Below are 8570 nucleotides of genomic sequence, written 5' to 3'. Positions count from 1 at the left end.
GACTGTGCGTGTGTAAGTATGAAAGTGGGTTAGGGCTCGGGCAGTAACGCTTTCTTCCTCCCTCTAAGTGACGTGGGGCGCACCCAGCACTCACCGCTGTTATTTGGTTAATAAAACTTTAAACTTAGACACTTGATGTGCTCCTTCATCTCCTCCCCTAAAAATCCTGCAGCCTCAGCCTAATCACCTGAAGTCCCAGGCAGATTGGTAACATAAATCTGTCACACCAGAATGGGTCCAAGTCAGGTCCCTCACATCAGTCCCTGGAAAAATCATGGAGCAGGTCCTCAAGGAATCAATTTTGAAGCACTTAGAGGAGAGGAAAGTGATCAGGAACAGTCAGCATGGATTCACTCAGGGCAAGTCATGCCTGACTAACCTAATTGCCTTGTGTGACGAGATAACTGGGTCTGTGGATGAGGGGAAAGCAGTGTATGTGTTATTCCTTGACTTTAGCAAAGCTTTTGATACGGTCTCCCATAGTATTCTTGCCAGAAAGTTAAGGAAGTATGGGGTGGATGAATGGACTATAAGGTGGATAGAAAGCTGGCTAAATCATTGGGCTCAACGGGTACTGATCAATGGCTCCATGTCTAGTTGGCAGCCAGTATCAACTGGAGTGTCCAAGGGTTGGTCCTGGGGCCGGTTTTGTTCAATATCTTCATTAATGATCTGGAGGAGGTGTGGACTGCACCCTCAGCAAGTTTGCAGATGACACTAAACTGGGAGAAGTGGTAGATACACTGGAGGGTAGGAATAGGATACAGAAGGACCTAGACAAATTAGAGGATTGGGCCAAAAGAAATCTGATGAGGTTCAACAAGGACAAGTGCAGAGTCCTGCACTTAGGACAGAAGAATCCCATGCACTGCTACAGACTAGGGACTGAATGGCTAGGCAGCAGTTCTGCAGAAAAGGGCCTAGGGGTTACAGTGGACGAGAAACTGGATATGAGTCAACAGTGTGCCCTTGTTGCCAAGAAGGCGAACTGCATTTTGGGCTGTATAAGTAGGGGCATTGCCAGCAGATCGAGGGACGTGATCATTCCCCTCTATTTGGCATTGGTGAGGCCTCATCTGGAGTACTGTGTCCAGTTTTGGGCCCCACACTACAAGAAGGATGTGGAAAATTGGAAAGAGTCCAGTGGAGGGCAACAAAATGATTAGGGGGCTGGAGCACATGATTTATGAGGAGAGGCTGAGGGAACTGGGGTTATTTAGTCTGCAGAAGAGAAGAATGAGGGGGGATTTGATAGCTGCTTTCAACTACCTGAAGGGGGGTTCCAAAGAGGATGGAGCTCGGCTGTTCTCAGTGGTACCAGATGACAGAACAAGGAGCAATGGTCTCAAGTTGCAGTGGGGGAGGTTTAGGTTGGATATTAGGAAAAACTTTTTCACTAGGAGGGTGGTAAAGCACTGGAATGGGTTACCTAGGGAGGTGGTGGAATCTCCTTCCTTAGAGATTTTTAAGGTCAGGCTTGACAAAGCCCTGGCTGGGATGATTTAGCTGAGGATTGCTTTGAGCAGGGGGTTGGACTAGATGACCTCCTGAGGTCCCTTCCAACCCTGATATTTTATGATTCTATGAAGCCCCCCCCCTCCCGCCTTGTAAGTTGATCTATATTTTTTAAAATAATGTAAAAATGGACTGGAAACAGCAAGCGTTTAACAGTTTCCCTCTATTGCACAATATCATAGACTCATAGACTCTAAGGTCTGAAGGGACCATTATGATCATCTAGTCTGACCTCCCGCATGATGCGGGCCACAAAAGCTGACCCACCCACTCCTGGAAGAATTCTCTCCCTTGACTCACTGTTGAAGTCCCTAAATCATGATTTAAAGACTTCAAATCGCTGAGAATCCTCCAGCAAGCGAACCCTGCCCCATGCTGCGGAGGAAGGCGAAAAACCTCCAGGGCCTCTGCCAATCTACCCTGGAGGAAAATTCCTTCCTGAACCCAAATATGGCGATCAGCTGAACCCGGAGCATGCGGGCAAGATTCTCTAGCCAGACCCTCTGGAAAAAGTTCTCTGTAGTCACTTTTAATATCCCATCATTGACCATTGTTGCTAATTACCAGCGATGGCACGTTATTGACCTATTGACTAAAATCACTGTATCCCATCAAACCATCCCCTCCATAAACTTATCAAGCTTGATCTTAAAGCCAGAGAGGTCTTTCGCCCCCACTGTTTCCCTTGGAAGGCTGTTCCAAAACTTCACCCCTCTGATGGTTAGAAACCTTCGTCTAATTTCAAGCCTAAACTTCCCGACGGCCAGTTTATATCCATTCGTTCTCGTGTCCACATTAGTACTGAGCTGAAATAATTCCTCTCCCTCCCTGGTATTTATCCCTCTGATATATTTAAAGAGAGCAATCATATCCCCCCTCAGCCTTCTTTTGGTTAAGGTAAATAAACCGAGCTCCTCGAGTCTCCTTTCATACAACAGATTTTCCATTCCACGGATCATCCTAGTGGCCCTTCTCTGTACCCGTTCCCGTTTGATTTCATCCTTTTTAAACGTGGGAGACCAGAACTACACACAGTACTCCAAATGAGGTCTCACCAGTGCCTTGTATAGCGGAACCAGCACCTCCTTATCCCTACTGGAAATATCTCGCCTAATGCATCCCAAGACCGCATTAGCTTTTTTCACGGCCACGTCACATTGCCGACTCAGTCATCCTGCGATCAACCAGGACTCCGAGGTCCTTCTCCTCTTCCGTTAGCATAAGAAAAATTAATTTAACTAAGAATGTCAACTTTATTAATACTCTTTTGAATATGGAAACAACCAAGCACTCTTGGATCAATAACCCTCAAAAACAAATACTTTCTAAAACTAAAACAAAATGTAGTCCCTTCTTTTGCGATGTTCTTCAGGAGGCAGCAAACACTGTTTGTCATTGTTCAGTGGGGTATGGGGCTGCCCCTTGCCCAGCCTGGGGCAGGAGTGGTGACTGTGGGCGGGGGGTGGGAGAGGCAGGGTTTCACAACACTCACCGAAGCCCCCTCTCCTCCCTTGTGGTGGGTGCCGGAGGTGGGGGGGCTGCCATCACGTGTGCACCTCCTCCCCTGCTGCTGTCCCTCACCGTAGCCTCACTGGGGGTGGGGGATGGGGCTGCCCGTTGCCCAGCGTGGGGCAGGAGTGGTGGCAGGGGGCAGGGTGTCACGAGTCCAACACTCACCCAAGCCCCAGCTGCTCAGGTCCAGACTCCAGGAAGCCCGTCGGAGTTGGAGTCGTCTGAGTGGGTGCTGGGGGGGCTGCCATCACATGTGCACCTCCTCCCTCCGCAGGTGCAGCAGCTGCCTCGGCCTGTGGCCGGCGCCGCTCCCTTTGTTGTAGCCAGCAGCAGCAGCTGGTGAGGGAGCGCAGAGCAGAGCAGCAAGGCAACTGCCCGCTGCCCAGAGTGCAGGAAGGGACGCTCCAGGGGAAGCGCACCAGGGCGGCAGGCGGGCCGTGGGAGAGACCTGGCCCCGAACACTGAATATTGCTGGAGCACTGGCACCACGGGCCCATATAACTCGCTGCCCCTCTCTCAGAGAATTCTTCCCCAGGTGTCTGGCTGGTGGGTCCTGCCCACATGCTCAGGGTCGAACTGACAGCCAGATTTGGGATCAGGAAGGAATTTTCCCCCGGGTCAGACTGGCAGAGACCCTGGGGGGGGTTTCGCCTTCCTCTGCAGCGTGGGGCCCGGGTCACTTGCAGGTTTAAACTAGTGTAAATGGTGGAGTCTCTGTAACTTGGGGCCTTTATATCAAGATTTGGGGACTTCAGTAACTCAGCCAGAAGTGAGGGGTCTGTTACAGGAAGGGGTGGGCAAGGTTCTGTGGCCTGCAATGTGCAGGAGGTGAGACTAGAGGATCAAGATGGTCCCTTCTGACCTTACAGTCTATGAGTCTGGGCTATAGGCTTGCATGCATTCCCAAGAGCGTGCCAGCTGGTACAGCTGTGCACACTGACTGTGCTTATCAGTCTGTGTGCAGGTATCTTGGTGGCTGTCGCTGGGTTCCTGACAGCCCTGGTGGACATGCTGCGAGGGCAGGGATCAGCCCCGTGGTGACCCTCCCTGTGAAGGAGGAGGAGCAGCTAGTTCCCCGGGTGTCAGTCCTTCCCCGAAATAGGCAGTCTGGTTTGTAGCTTCCCTGGTGGGTCTGGAGGAGAGCAGCCCTCAGCCCTGGAGCAGCCTTCCTCCACCGGCAGCAGCTTGTCTCTCCTGCAGGAGTGTGTAAAGGTTGCAGGCAGGAGACAGCCCGGAACTGGATCATAGAATCCTAGAACACTCGGACTGGAAGGGACCTCGAGAGGTCATCTAGTCCAGTCCCCTGCACTCATGGCAGGACTAAGTATTATCTAACCCATCCCTGACAGGTGTTTGTCCAACCTGCTCTTAAAAATCTCCAGTGATGGCGATTCCACAACCTCCCTAGACAATTTATTCCAGGCCTTAACCACCCTGACGGTTGGGAAGTTTTCCCTAATGTCCAACTTAAACCTCCCTTGCTGCAATTTAAGCCCATTGCTTCTTGTCCTGTCCACAGAGGTTAAGAACAATTTTTCTCCCTCCTTGTAACAACCATTTATGTACTTGAAAACTATCATCTCCCCCCACAGTCTTCTCCAGACTAAACAAACCCAATTTTGTCAATCTTCCCTCATAGGTCACGTTTTCTAGACCTTTAATAATTTTTGTTGCTCTTCTCTGGACTTTCTCTAATTTGTCCACATCTTTCCTGAAATGTGGCACCCAGAACTGGACACACTACTCCAGTTGAGGCCAAATCAGCATGGAGTAGAGCGGAAGAATGACTTCTCGTGTCTTGCTTACAACATTCTTGCTAATCCAGTCCAGAATGATGTTTGCTTTTTTTGCAGCAGCGTTACACTGTTGACTCATATTTAGCTTGTGATCCACTATGACCCCCAGATCCCTTTCCACGGGACTCCTTCCTAGGCAGTCATTGCCCAGGGATCCGGGGTCCCTAGCTGACCTGAGGTAACCCCTTCTCAGCTTATAGGGGAAAGGGGCCAATATACTGGCCTCATAGGCGCCGACTCCGTAGCTGCTCCGGGGCTGGAGCACCCACAGAAAAAAAATAGTGGGTGCTGAGCACCCACAGGCAGGCCCCTCCTCCCCCCTGTTGTAACAACCAGGCAAGGTACTAACAAACTTCAACAGGACTTTATTTTTAAAGTGGAAACCTCTTTACCAAGCTGCTGCTGCACCATCTGTAACTCTCACTCCCCTCCTCAACTCCTCCCCCTCCTTCCTGTTTCCTGTCCTTTCAGACTCCCAACACCCAGTGCTCCCAGTTCTAATAATTACAAGCAACTGGGCCGGCTCCAGGCACCAGCTTGCCAAGCAGGTGCTTGGGGCGGCCACTCTGGAGAGGGGCGGCACGTCCAGCTATTCGGTGGCAATTCGGAGGACAGTCCCTCACTCCCACTTGGAGCGAAGGCCCTTCCGCCGAATTGCCGCCGCAGATCGCGATCGCAGCTTTTTTTTTTTTTTTTTTGCCGCTTGGGGCAGCAAAAACCCTGGAGCCGGCCCTGACAAGCAACAGCTAAACACCACACACCCCCAGCGCCGATCAGCTCATCCCCCTTCCCCACGGTGCCTCCCACCAGCCGCCATCAGCTGTTTGGCAGCGTGCTGGGAGATAAACGGGGGGAGGGGGGAAGTGGGCCTGGGCGATGCATGGCCCAGATGCAGGGAGTGGAAGGGGTGGGACCAGCCCCTTCCAGCCACTGAGACGCTCACCGGTTGCCTGAGAGAGCAGGGTTAGGGAGGTGACTCCCGTTGCCTGCCCGGGCTCAGGTGCTGGGGTCCCCGGCAGCTGAGCCAGGTGGGGAGCGGAAGCTACCTTCTTCCCAGCCGGGCTCTCTCAGGCAGTTGCAGGACAGGGCTGCAGAGCAGCGACTGGGAGGGGCCGGCAAGGCCGGCTTTAGGACCTGTGGGGCCCGATTCCGCAGTCCGGGTCTTCGGTGGCACTTCAGCGTTTTCCAGCGTTTTCCATGGCACTGAAGGATCCCCTGCCGCCGAAATGCCGCCGAAGACCCCGGAGTGGACCCCCTCCCCCCCCCCCCCCCCCGCCGAAATGCTGCCGGAGTGGACCGCTGCCGGGTGAGCCTAAGGCGAGTGCCTTAGGGGCCTTCTTAGGTGTGGGCGCGGGACCCGATTCCGGGGAATTGGTGGAATTGGCCTAAAGCCGGTCCGCTCCTTCCTGCTCCCTGCCTGGGCTCCTGGGGAGCAGGGAGAGCAGCAGAGCGTGCCAGGAAGGCAGGCGCAGCAGGAGGACAAAGCGCCCCCCCGCAGGGAACACAGGGCGGGGAGAGTGTGGTGGCCCCGGGGCTAAGCGTGGGGACACATACACATAACCTGCCCTTTTGCTCGTGCCCCCACCCCCACTATGGAGAGGCACGAGTTGAATAGGGGGCATTCTTGTGGGGAGGGCGGAGCAGGGGAGGGAAGACGTGGGGTGGGGGTGGGGCATTGGGGGAAGGGGTGGAGTGGGGGCGGGGCCTAGGACAGAGCAGGGCGTCAAGCGTCCCCCGGGAAATTTGGAAGTTGGTGCCTATGACTGGCCTTCCATCCTCTTACAGCCGTCCAGTCTGACTGTCACAAATCCCCTCCTGCTCAACGCCCTGTGCCGTGGGCTGAGAACCAGGGCATCCTCGACAGGCCATGCCTAATCCGTGCCCTGCATGGCTTTCCGAAGTGGAAGGGTTGAAGCGACAGGAACCGTTGCGTTCCCTGGCATGTCCGTCCTTGTTCCGGTGCATCCATTTCTGGGGGTCTGTGACGAGGGCAAACCTCCGCCCAAGTAGGTAGTGCCGGAGAGTTCGAATGGCCTGTTTTACTGCCAGACATTCCTTCTTCACCACGGCGTACTTTGGCTCTCTGGGAGTTTCCTACTAAGGTACAAGACCAGGGGTTCTTCCTCTCCGACCATGTGGGGAAATCCAGCTCCCAACCGGACCTCGGAGGCATCCCTTTGTAGTATAAACTCCTTTTCAGAGTCTGGGACCACCAGCACCCGGTTACTGCAGAGGGCTGTCCTCAGCTCTGCACAAGCTTCTTCAGCCACACTGCTCCATTCCATGACGTCTGGGCCCCAGGCCTTGATCAGGTCTGTCAAAGGCTATGATGTGTGATGCTGTATGATTGATATTACTGTGGTTATACAATTGCAATGGCTCTGGTACGAAGTAAGGCATCAATGGAACAGCTATGAATTACTAAGTATGATTATCCGGTTTATAAGCATGTATCATTGTTGTATCTCCAGTTATGAATACTGGCCATGGACTTGTGTATCATACATGTGTTGTATTCCTGGGTGACACCCTCCCATAGATTGACATCAGGTATGTGCTGAGGGCCCATTCACAACACTCCACTCTAACAATGGGCCATAGAAGAAATTCACCCCACCCTGTAAGCCTTCCTGCGGTCGCCTCAGTAAGGATATGGGCAATGGGTGCCCCTGTGAGTCATCAGAGCATGTAAAGACATGTGCTATGCCCATGTGAGTCTGGACTCCATCTTGGGCCAGTAACTTTCCACAAACAGGGGCTGTGAGCTGTGTTTCGGACAGTAAAATTCCAGGCACATGGCAGAGAATATAAAAGACCCTTGAGATGGCTCCATTTTGCCTCTTCCCGGCCCTGATTCTCCGGATTGTGGATTTACAACTAAAAGGAGCATTTTGAACTATGGACTGAGGACCTTCTAATCTTCTGGCAGTTACCAGAGAGACTTTATAAGCCAGCCATCTATACCATTGCTGCTACAAACCTGCTATAAGGACTTTGCAATTATGTGTATGCATTTCACCTATTAGCCATTATTAAGTCTCTTCTTTTCTTCTATTATTAAACCTTTAGATTTTAGTCACTAAAGGATTGGCAGCAGAGTGATCACTGGGTAAGAGCTGAGTTATAGATTGACCCGGCTAAGTGGCTGATCTCTTGGGATTGGAAGGACACTATATTTGATGAAATTGGTTTTCAGTAACCACTCCGCATAGAGTCCAGTGTCTGGGTGGTGAGCCATGGGCTATGGTGCCTAAGGAGCCTGTATTTTTGGCTTCTTGTTAACCAGTGTGGTGAGACAGACGGTCACTTTTGTTACTGGCCTGGTATAATCTAATGATAGAAGAACCACCAGTTTGAGTGAGTCTGTTCCATTTCTCAGCAGTGTATCCTGAATTTGGCATCCTCAGCTGTGTCCCACTGAGGCCCAGTAACACCCTGGTAGCAAAGTGGGGAATGAATCGCTCGTAGTACCCCATGATCTCCAGAAATGCTCTGACCTGTTTCTTCTGGATCAGTCACAGCCAACTTTGTATCGTTCAAGTTTGTGTGGGTGGTGTTTCATGACGCCTCTTCCCGCGGTACCTGAGGTATTTGACTTCCGCTTGCACATTTGGAGGGATTCACAGTGAAACCTGCTTTCCTCGGGGTATCTAGTGCTGCGTCCACCTTTTCCAGGTGCATCCCACAATCTGGGCTGTGTATGAGCACATCACCCAGGTGAGCAGCAGCATACTTGCCATGTGGATG

Source organism: Chrysemys picta, chromosome 2 (genome assembly GCF_011386835.1).
Source record: "Chrysemys picta bellii isolate R12L10 chromosome 2, ASM1138683v2, whole genome shotgun sequence".
NCBI lineage: Eukaryota > Metazoa > Chordata > Testudines > Emydidae > Chrysemys > Chrysemys picta.
Note: the sequence above shows the minus strand (reverse complement) of the source record.